This window comes from Calidris pugnax, unplaced genomic scaffold (genome assembly GCF_001431845.1).
Source record: "Calidris pugnax isolate Ruff unplaced genomic scaffold, ASM143184v1 scaffold50, whole genome shotgun sequence".
In the NCBI taxonomy this organism is placed as follows: Eukaryota; Metazoa; Chordata; class Aves; order Charadriiformes; family Scolopacidae; genus Calidris; species Calidris pugnax.
Window position 1 is genome coordinate 3,304,902 of NW_015090780.1, and position 11,570 is coordinate 3,316,471.

The window sequence follows — 11,570 nt, forward strand, 5'->3', positions numbered from 1 at the left end:
CCCAGGAAAAGTGACTTCTGAGCAGGGGTGTCTTTCTTTGAGGGTCAGGTTTAAGCTAAGACCAGGCATCTGACGGGGCCTCTGAATATCCTACATATTCATGACTCTACGCTTCTGAGCAGCCGTGTTTTCTTTGAGGGTCAGGTTTAAGCTAGGACGAGGCATCTGACGGGGTCTCTGAATATCCTACATATTCATGACTCTACACTTGAGCAAAGTTGTCAATTTTTATCCTCGGAATTGAAATGAGAACAGTTTGAGGTTTACTCCTCTTTTCCCAAAGGCGCCAGGTGGCTGGCAGAGGAGCTGTGTGAGTTCATTAGCAGCAAGAGGAGCAGAAGGCTGGCGGGGAGCGAGCGCCGAGCTCTCGCTGGAGGAAGCCAAGCAGATGAAGCTGCGGGATGGAGCCCCTCCAAGTGCTGAGAGGAGAAAGGAAGAGGGGCCAAGCCGGTGAGAAAACCCTGGCACCTCTTCCAGGCAGTCACAGAGACCTCAAACACTCCTTCCTGACAACTGTGAAGTCGTCGCCTGTCAAGACACAACGCTTTGCCTCGGCCTCTGTGTTATCTTTCCTAAAGAGGGCTGCTGTCTATAGGACAGTGATTGTGATGACCCCCCCCCGGGAACCATAACCCATTAAAACATATGGCTCTGCTCCTACACATCTGCTCGGGTAGGGGAGCATCACTTCTCACACAAGATCCTCAGCAAAGCTGGAGATGGGCAGGAGCGGTTCATGGGTACCTACGGCTTTGAAAGGAAAAATTCCACTCTCCTGGTTTTTGGACCATCCCTCCTAATTCCATCAGATTATGGTGTTAGTCAGGGTAGGGGAGGCAATAAACTAATGCATTAGCATTTCAGGCTCGGGGGGATTTACTACCCTCCTTTCCCTTCTATCACAGAGATCCAGCGTGGTTTGACATGGATATTGAGAACCAGCCCTGAGATTGTGTGTGAGAGGCTTCTCCTAAGCCCAAGGAGTAATTAATGTGTCCTTCCGTTTTAAAAAGACAAATGAAAATAGCAGACTTCTGGGGGGCTTGAGACTTCTGTTATCAAGATTACCAACAGGTACTAAAAATTACAGGGCTTTGAGTCTGCCCAGAAGATCAGCCAAATGAGAAAGGGATACCTCTAATTTTAACCAAAGAGAGGACGCAGATAAAGGACCACAAAGCTCTCAGGCACCGTGTGCTGCCTCAGAGAGTGCTTTGAATAGCCACGAGCCAGTAAAAGCAATTACTAGAACACTTTCCTTCTCGGTGGGGATTCAGATGGTTCCTGTCGGTACCAGCGATGATCTCCATTTGCATGAGGAGCACAGGCCGTTGGAGCACAGTCCTCAGGACTTCACTTTGGCTGAACGTGTCAGAAAGACAAAGCTTTTCCCAAGCAGTTGCAGCTCCCGGGAGCTCCATGGGAGATCCAGAAGCTGAATTTTTCCCATGATTTCTCCCAGTTTTGCTTGAGTAAGTGATGTCTGGCTGGAAAGCTTTCCCTGGCCGGGCAGGTTGGGTTTCTCCCTCCCTCCCTCGGTGCTCTCTGCTCTCTGCCACCAGCCTAGCAGTGATCTTCTGTTTGTCCCCGTGCCTCTACAGCTGCTGTTCTCACCCTTCAGAGCTGGCATCTCAGACAGGGTAACCCTCTTCAGGTGCCTTTAGCTTTAATTAAAAGGTCACCTTCCAAACTCAAGTGAGAGGAGCCCAGTGGCCCTTTCTGCTCACAAAATGAATTAGCCATGAAGTTAGGACTGGGAAATTCAGCATCTCTCAGCAACAATGATAATTAATCACCATTTCACTTTAAAGGACTGTCTCATTCACCCATGGCAGCAGCAGCGAGGAAAAGGAACAAAACTGAGGAACTGTGAATGACGAGCTTAATACAACAATGTTATTGTCAAGCCAATGAAGCCTTGAGAACAAGTTAACAGACTTGAAACACAAACAGAATAAAAATGGAAAGAGGGGAAAGCTTCACCTTCTTGATGGCAGTCAGGTTCTGCTGCCAGTTTGGACTGGTGTGATCTAAAGGAGGAAGGACTGGGAATATTCTTGCTTTATAATCCATGTAATGGTGTTTTGGGGCAGGTAACTCTCTTTAAATGTTCAAGGACCAGGTGAGGTGGTGAAAAAGTCATCAAAAAATCTCGGTTACTCTTCTGCTCCCCATTTGCCACCAACCACGAGGTCTCAGCCCCGAAGTCCTGGCTGGAGGCAGAGCAGGGCAGGGGGGAGCCTTTCCTGCTGGGACAAGGAGGTGATGGGGAGGAGGGATGCTTCCAGCCTGCCCTTGGCAGAAATAAAACAGGCAGAGCAGGACTGCTAACGAACATGGCAAAATGAGTAGTTAAAGCCACAGGGACTATTCACTAAGGCCTCTGGTAATTTGTAGCTGCTCACTAGAGTTTTCCCTCACTGCTGTTTCACAATGCTGACTGATCAAATTTTGCTGTCTGGTATCGAGCCTAAATAATAATTAATAACTTATGAGAAGGTCTTCTAATGAAGGGTGCTCTGTTCCTGTGATTCACTCGGTGCAAAGTGTTGGGACCCGGGGGAGTCAGCCAGGTCTGCTGCCCATTTTCCATAAATTCGGATACCAGTTGGTGAGTGTCTGAAGCTGCCTCCCCCCAGGCCATTCCACTGGGTTTGGGCTGGATGAGAGGACCCCAATCATCCCCCCAGCTCCTGCCACGCCGAGCATCATGGCCAGCTCAGGAGACCAGGTGACTGATGAGGTCCCCAGGGGGAACACAAAAATGAAAGCCCACCAGCCACCCTGGAAGCATCCAGCCTGTCCCACCAGCTCTTTTCTCTTACCCAGCTTTTATTAGCTTTTTCCTTTTCTGCTTAAGGCACGGCTCCACCAGAATGAAGCACCAGGTGAGAGAATTTGAAACATTTTGAGTCCTACGAAGGGTTTTATCTCTCCCAGCTCCCATGTCTGGTGGAGGAAGACAGGGAACCTGCCAAGAAATGGTGCAAAAATATGCCTGGGCTTTTCCTGGCTGAACTAGTGGGAACTCCACCGCACCTCACTCCCCTCGCACCCCGGGAAGTGGGGGGTTTGAGTGCAGAGAGAGTGGGACATTTAAATCAATTTGCTTCGATACAAACCACATGTCACAAAGGTGGCTCTGAATTCCTGGGGCTGACGTGCACTTAAGCAGCTTTTGTGCAAGTTCAGCTTGGATCATCCACGCTGCAGAGTGCCACTTTCTCCTCCAGAGGGGAAGGCAGTGATTTCCTCAGCCCCGGTGCCGTGTGTGTACCCCACACGCACGAAGAGCTGCTGCCAGAGCCTGCCAAACAAGAGAGAGATCTGCCTTCGACATTCAAGGGAATTTTTATTTTTTGTCAATCTTGCCTCTCTTCTAACAGGTCCCCCCTGTGAAATGTGTTGAACGGAGATAACCAGGCATGATGTATCCTCGGGGGTTTGCAGCGGCAAGAAAACAACCTTGGTATTCACAATGAGAAATGTCAAGTAGTTTTATGCCACTTATAGTATCAAAGGATGATGGGTTTTATATCCTGTCTGTGGAGAGCGTGCTTTGGAAAAAGCTAGACTATGCGAATTTATGTACGTGTGTGTTTATTTACAGCAACCACTGATCAGATCAGAAAAACAATGAGAAATCACAAACAAGCCTCATCGTTTTCCCTGCACACCCCAGGCTTTCTTTTGTTTCTGTGGTTGGTTTTTTTTTTTTTTTTTTTTTTTTTTTTCCTTCTAATTACAGTGATGAAATTACCCAAATTAGCAGCTGAGAAAGCTCACAACACCTCAGGCAAACACACAGGAAAACCTCTGCAGGATCAGGTGTGATGGCAGAGAGACAAGTGCCACCAAGAACCAGTAAAGTGCTGTCACAGCCAGGAGGACAAAACACACAGGATTTGGGGAATCTCCTCTGTTCCCTGCAGCTACGGGATTCCCAAAATACGTTATTCTTTGTTTCTTTGCTCTTTGTGGCCCATAATCTAACTGCAGTTTAGAATTCAGAGCACCTCTGAAGGGCCCATGCTAGGGAAGGCAGTGGGAGGAAGGTTTACTCACCAAAGGGGCTTAATTAGGAGAAAAGCAGCTGATGAGCGTTGAATCAATAGGAGCTTAAGAGTATGAATGAGTAAGAATGAGACAAGATCATTTCTCTCACAGCTACTGGTTTCACTGTGTGTTTTCTGGTTTCTGGCATCTTCCTCAGCAGGAACAGTGCTTAAAAAACCCAAGTCAGGAAAATGAAGCCCATTTTCCAAATGCTTTTATTGGCCTGGAGGAATGACTTGTGCTAACTCTGTCTCCCTGATGTTATCTCTTAAAAAGACAAGGCAAGCTTTTCATTTCCCAGGAGATTTTGTGCAGTGTAACTTGGGGGGTGGTGGTGAGAAGTGGCCTGAGCACTGAGATCCAGACCCCACAGGTGTGTAAGATCTACCCCTCCTTGTGTTTTAATTCAGACCTCACACTCCTAAAATTAAGCAAATGCACAAACGTTTGCATTATTAATCTGAACTCAGAACTGGACCTGTCAATGTTTGGCAGCATTTGAGTCTGATACTGAATTTTAACTTAATCCACCTGGTCCTCATGTTATATTGAGTCAAAGCTTAGCTTTGATCTCACTTTGATTTTTTCCAAGGTAGCTTCCAGTCTGGGTCCACTTAATGTCATCATCCAGGCTTTTAGCACCTAATTAGCCAATGGGACAGCAAGAGGATGCAGTTTTAGGCTCTTCCTCTTGTCGGTGGCTCTGCTTTGATGGGGCTGCCCCAGATGCAGCATCCAGAGACACCCATGGATGTGCTACTGGAATTCCATGCCCTTACTTCTGTTAATGGAAAAAAGCTTCAGGCGGTGAGATGGGGAGCACTGCAGAGCAGAGAAAGGTAAGGAAACCCTGTGATGTTAGTGTTGTCAGAGCAGTGCACAGAGAAAAGATTACCATGAGTGATCTCTCTCTGGTGTCTTCCTAATTGCCTGCTTTCAATTATCCCCTTCGATCGGCTGCGGGCAGAGAAGGGGATATAATTTTCACCACTTCTAACAGCTGTTTGGGAGTTTTAATTACACCTGGCACATTCAGAGAAGCCTAAATCAAAACACTTGGCGTGGGGGAGGTTAAATGCTGCTCTTTTGAAACTATGTATTGTGTTTAGATTTATCTCTGTAAACAGGATATTACGGAAGCAAAGGTGGCAACGCTCGGGGAGCGCTTCCTCCATAATCCACTCCAGCATTTGCATGTTCTCAGTTGGCTTCTACAGTAATTACAGTTCCTTTATCTTTAATTCATAACTTGATCTTTCATTTAAAGTGTTTCTTTCTTCCCCCATACGTATGTATATTTATTCCTGCTCACAGTTCTCGCAATACACGATATAAGGCAAAGAACTAATGCCAGAGGGAAAGGAAGGTGGATTTTTGCAGAGTGAAATTTCTGGAAGGGGTTGACATTTGAGGAGGTGTTCAGGTGCCTGAACATACACCATGTGCTGCTCTGAAACACACACACACCCCACTGGCTCTCTGAGGCATCCCCAGAAGGGCTGGGGGACGTGACAGAAAACCTTTGGGACACCCAAGTCCTCGTGGGGACCGCGGCCCCCAAGGTTGGCTTAATGGAGCACACAGAAATCAGGTTGTCATGGCAATTACTCCCGATGTTGAGCAAATCCAGGGGACGATGAAACCCTCCTGTCTGTCTTCTTTCTTTCGGGGATTTGGGGAAGGGGAAGGTGAGAGTTAGTGGCGTCCTTTGTGGTGTGAGAGGGGAAGATGCTCAGGGAGGGTCATCCCCATCTCTGGCTACATGGGGGATGCTCTGAAGCCAGGGACCGGGGGGGCTGGCCCCACAGCCTTGGGCAGGGGGAGCAGGTAATGAGCTGCTCAGACCCGATTTTCATCTCCAGACAGGATTTGTATAAGAATTCCACGAAAGCTGGTAACTAAAGCTCTCAAGAGGCGGAGGATTTGCTGTGATCCTGGGTGGGATAAGCTAAGATGGTGTCTCTTTAAAACCCAAAGCTGGCATAAATGCAGGCAGGAACCCCCACATCCACAGAAGCTCTGTTTTAGGCTGAAACCACCCCAAAAGGTGTGTTTTAAAAGAACTGGGATTCCAGGTCTGGGATGGGTGATTTTCCTGAGTTGCAAAGACATAAAGGGAATGTTTCTGTTTTAATACAGCACTGGGGTTTGGTCCATCATGGGCTGAGCCTCACGGCTGTGGAGAGGGGACAGGAGGGGACAGGGATGGGAGAGACTCCCAGGAAAGGTGCTCAGAAGAGGAGAGTTAATAAAGCACCTCCCAGAGCTGCTGCTTTAAACCAGCCTGTCCCCATTTCCTAACACATTAATCCTGTAGAAAAATTGTCTTCCCAGCTCAGGGTTTTACTGAGGTGAACTCCAGCACTTTGGGAATGGGGAGTCAGAAAAAAAGAAAGAATAAACCCCAATAACACGCAGCTGCCTCCCGGCACGGGGCAGCATTTGCCACAAGATCTTTCTTTAACCTGTTGTGCCTTTGGTTTCTCTGTCCTGCTGAAACGAAAAATGTGGGTGATGCCAGGAAGGAGGGCGTGGAAGGGGAAATGTGCAAAGTGAAAGGGGAAAAAAATAAATTACTGGCCAAACTAGAATAGCAGCAGCCCAGGAGGTGGGTCCATTGAGCAGTTTATCTGTGAGTCAGATCACAGCGCACCCAGTCCTGGTGCCTTTCCCACTGCTTCCCCTGAGAGCCCAGGGATGCAAAAATAATTCTCTAAATACAATTATTTGCAAATGCTTCCTGGAAGCAACTTTTTTTTCCCCCCTCGAAGACACAGAAACAAAATTCAACAACAGTGATGTAGGAAGGGAGCATAAAACTGAATCAGCCGCATTGATTTGCTTTGCAATTTGTTTTGTGTTTTTTTTTTACATACATTTCTGAAGAATAAAACCATTTTCCACAAACTGTGGAGGGGCTGGCTGTGAGCAAAAGCTGAAGCACACACAGTCTGTGCTGCCCGTGTGTCACTGTCCTGGTGTGACCCAGATTCACACGGGATTTGTCACTGTTCCTGGGGACACGAGCAGGGAAGGCAGTGCCTGTGCCACGATTATGGGGGGATCTGGGCTTTTATTTGCCCTGACTGGGCTCACATGGGCCACGTGGAGCTTGTGGGCTCTTTTCTGCTCCTGGGGAGCACTGGACCAGGCAGACACAGCTACAGCCCTCTGGGCAACAGGGAAAAGCAGTCAGGAAAAAAAACCCCAGCCTCTCTCATCCTTTTAGGAACTGCAAATTCCTAGTCTCAGCCCAAAAAAAAAAAAATTCATTTAGACATTTATGAAACTGGAAAAAAGAAAGCAAAATGAAAATTTAGAAACCTGATTTTGGTGAAAATGAGTTGTGTTTCCAGGTTTTCAACTCACTGAAGCCCCAAAGATTTTTTTTTTTTTCCAGGCTGAATGGAAAATATTTACAATTGTTAGGGGAGAGGGGTAAAAACAAATAATCTTGTTCCCTTTTGTTGTTAATGAGGCAGGAAAATAACAAACTCTCACTTTCCAAGATACTCTGCTGATTCTGTACGTAGAGCTTCTCTCCTATCTCCTCCCTTATAGTCTTGTAAAAATGCTAACTATTTTACAGAGACAGAAACGAGATGTGCCTTCCAGATACAGAACATATTTGCAACTTGAGGCATTCACAGCTACCAGGCTCCGCTAATGAGAGCAACCCTGTGCTTAGTGGGAATGTTAATCAATTAGACACGCAGAGCATTAATGATGTTTCTTTTGCTTAATTAGATTAGCAAAACATGAGTACAGCCACTTTTTTTTTTTTTTTTTTTTTTTATGCAGAATGGAAAATATTTACAATTGTTAGGGGATAGGGAAAAAACAAATAATCTTGTTCCCTTTTGTTGTTAATGAGGCAGGAAAATAACAAACTCTCACTTTCCAAGATACTCTGCTGATTCTGTACGTAGAGCTTCTCTCCTATCTCCTCCCTTATAGTCTTGTAAAAATGCTAACTATTTTACAGAGACAGAAACGAGATGTGCCTTCCAGATACAGAACATATTTGCAACTTGAGGCATTCACAGCTACCAGGCTCCGCTAATGAGAGCAACCCTGTGCTTAGTGGGAATGTTAATCAATTAGACACGCAGAGCATTAATGATGTTTCTTTTGCTTAATTAGATTAGCAAAACATGAGTACAGCCACTTTTTTTTTTTTTTTTTTTTTTTCCCCCTAGCTCCCCAGCTTGTCTCTCCCAAAGAGCTCCCCCCATCTGGATGCTCTGGGATGCTCCGGGGGGGAGGCATTTCCCCAGGCACCCCCAGGGCTGTGAGCAGCTGGGTACCCCCCCCCGTGCCCACCCTGGGGATGGGCAGGAGGGCACTGGGGGAGCGATGTGGGAAGATTTCTCATTCTCCCTACAGCTTTTTGATTTTTGAGGCTGAAGGCAGAGGTTTAGCAGCTCGTCTGTCTGTTCTGGGATGCGGCAGGGACCCCCCCTCACCCCCCCAGTCCCAATCCCCAGCACCCAGAGAGCTGGAGCACGTTGTGTGGGTGAATCTCGGGGAGGACCAGATGCTCTCCTGCTTCTCTGGAGTCTGCAGGATTCACAAGGAATGTAAAACCCAACGGGGCATTCCCGTGAGCCATCCCACACAGAGCTGCCCAGATCCCCACGATAACGATAGCAACAGGGCTATGAAAAAATGAGGAGGCTTATCTCTAAGAGAAGAAAAGCATCATTTGATTCAGAGTGAGACAGGAAGCAGATAAGACACCAGAAATGCTCCCAAGCCCAGAATCATCCTGACCTACAAAGTGGGAGATCACTGAAAAACACTGATAAACTGTCCTGATTCTTTATCAGTTTTTTTTTCTGGTTCTCTGAGATGCACAGAGGCAGGGACCAGCTGCTCAGCACTTGGCTCCCCAGCATCGAGAGAAAAACTAAAGAAATCTGCTGTGATGGTTTATTGCAGGAATATTCTTAGAGCGGATCCAAATGAAGTGTTAACAGGTTTGCACAAAATCAAATAACTTGCTTTCTGGCTGGGAATGGTGGGTTATCGTGTGGGGAAAAAGAAAAAAAAAAAAAGAGAAGAATATAAAGTTTTAACATACTGTTAAAGAAAGATGTACCACACATCAGAAAGCCCCAGATTGGGTTTCTTTAGGCAACCTGGGCTGTTTCTCAGGAGAAGCTGCTTTTCTGCACAGGGAGCAGCAAGTCATTAAGGGGAGAGTTAGATGGACAGCCCCTAATTAATCCTGACTGGTGTAAAAAAAGCACCAAATTAATGCTGCCCAACACCCTTTTGCTCCGAGTCTAAGTGTTTCAGCATAATTCACCACGTTTTGGGGGTTGGTTCCTTCTCCCAAGTCACAGGTGATGGGACAAGAAGAAACGGCCTCAAGTTGTGCCAGGGGAGGTTCAGATTGGAGATTAGGAAAGATTTTTACACTGGAAGGGTTATGAAGCCATGGAATGGGCTGCCCAGGGAAGGGGTGGAGTCACCATCCCTGGAGGGATTTAAAAGATGGGTTGACATAGAGAATAAAACAAAAATTAGTGTCTGCATGCCCCAAGGCAAATCCACCACCAGTCCATCCTCGGGAACGAAGGCGTGCGAAGATGACAGGTACTTTACTTTTCCTATTAAAAACATTTTTCATAGATATTGCTTAGGTGACAACTATTGGCCAAATTTTATCTGTAATGCTATAAAGGCTTTAATTCTTACCTCTGCTGAGGTAGAAGGCTTTATCTGTGATTTCATCAACTTTCAAAGCGTTGCTCCACTTGGAACATATTTTGTATTGTTAAACTGTCTGATGGCTAAAACAGTAAGAGATCCCATATTTCATATTAGTTTGAACCAAGGGACATTAGTATGTTGAACATTCATGTCTAGAGCTACAGTTTCTATAGTTACTAGTGCATTAGTGTTTCACTGAACTACTGCAATATTAATTTTATAGCAGCTCTGCTTCCCCCTTACTAGAAGGGAAGGTCTGTAACAGTTTTTGGGGGGCTCATCCCATTGTATATACTTTTTAGGAGGTTTCTCAGGACCCTCTATTAACTTGCAGTGTTATTTGGTGACAAAGCAGGCAAGATGCAACACAGCTGAAAATTCTAATTTAATGTGAGATTTTGTCTTCTATGTGTCTCTAGGAAATTGGACAGAGGGTGCCCAGCTGGAGAAGAAACACAGCGTCTCCTTTGAAGGAACAGAGTGCTCTCATTTTCATCTTCTAAAATTGCTTTGTGCAGGTCAGTATGAAAATCTGTGGGAACGCAAGAAAATTTTGGCTTTTATTCTGTTCCAGAGGAAATTATTTTGGCTGCAGAAAAGGCCAGCATGTTCTGCTCCCTGAATCCCCTCAAACTGTTCCATAGAAATCCCGTGCCGTTCCCCGAGCCGAGCTGCAGCCACCCCACACATCTCCTGGCCATCACCACGTCTGCTGGGTTGAGTCTACCCAGGCTGGTAAAACACATGCGTTTCACTGAATTTCACTGAATTTTAGAGTTGGAAGGGACCATAGAGATCATCTAGTCCACTCTTTTTTATTGCTGTTGGGTTTTAAAGCGAGCCAGAGAAATTATTAATTATGAGCCTGATCCAGAGCCCACTGGGCTCAATAAAAGGTTTTCCAGTGGGTTGGGCTGGACCAGAGCACCCGGGGGTTGTTGCTGTGCTCCAGAAGATGTGTTCTTTGCAACTGCAGGAAGACAGGTAGGCTTTTCTGTGCAACAAAGACAAACAAGGATTTCCCGTGGGGATGTAAAGATTTTGTTGTCCTGTAGTGTAATTATTTTTTCACTTTTATTCCCCACTCTGTGTTGCTCAGTTGGCTTCGGTCAATTCAATTTCTGTCCTAAGCCAGAGGAGAGTCAGACCCAAGGAGTCTAATGCTGCTTGGGTAGAATAACACCTCTTGGGCTCAACCAGCCAAGGGAAAATTTAATTGTGGGAAGAAGCAGCCAGGAAATCTTCCATGAATCCCTCTTTGCATGGCCCAGGTGGGGCTGGTGCTGCCACCCAGCCCTCTGCCAGGCTGGGACGAGGCAGAGAGGGCTTCACTGCTTCCCTTCACCCTCAGTTATCACCTCTTTGTAGGTCCTGTTCTCCAAAAAGCCCAGCAGATCCACCGCCCGAAGCTTTACCAGTGACGGGGAAGGAGCTGCACAGCTCCAGACCCCCAACCCAGGACATGCCCCAGTGCCTGGAGCCCTTCACCCCAAAAGCCCTCCTCACTTTTGGTTTCCAGCTTAGTGACAACACAGCATCAGTGGCCTGTGATGGTAAAGGGGGCTCTGCAGGGGTCACCCTCCAAACAGAGGCAGATCTTTTAGGGTTAAACACAAAGGTGAGACTGGGTGACACTGCAGAGCAGGGACAGTGCCATCCTGGGAAGAGGGACTTATCTTCTCCTCGCTCAGAGAGAAAGGTTCAGGCTAACAGTGATCACAACGATCACATTTAGGGGAAGAAGAAAGTCAAGAAGGGAAAATATAGAAAGAAACTACCTTTTGAGTGAAAGCTCA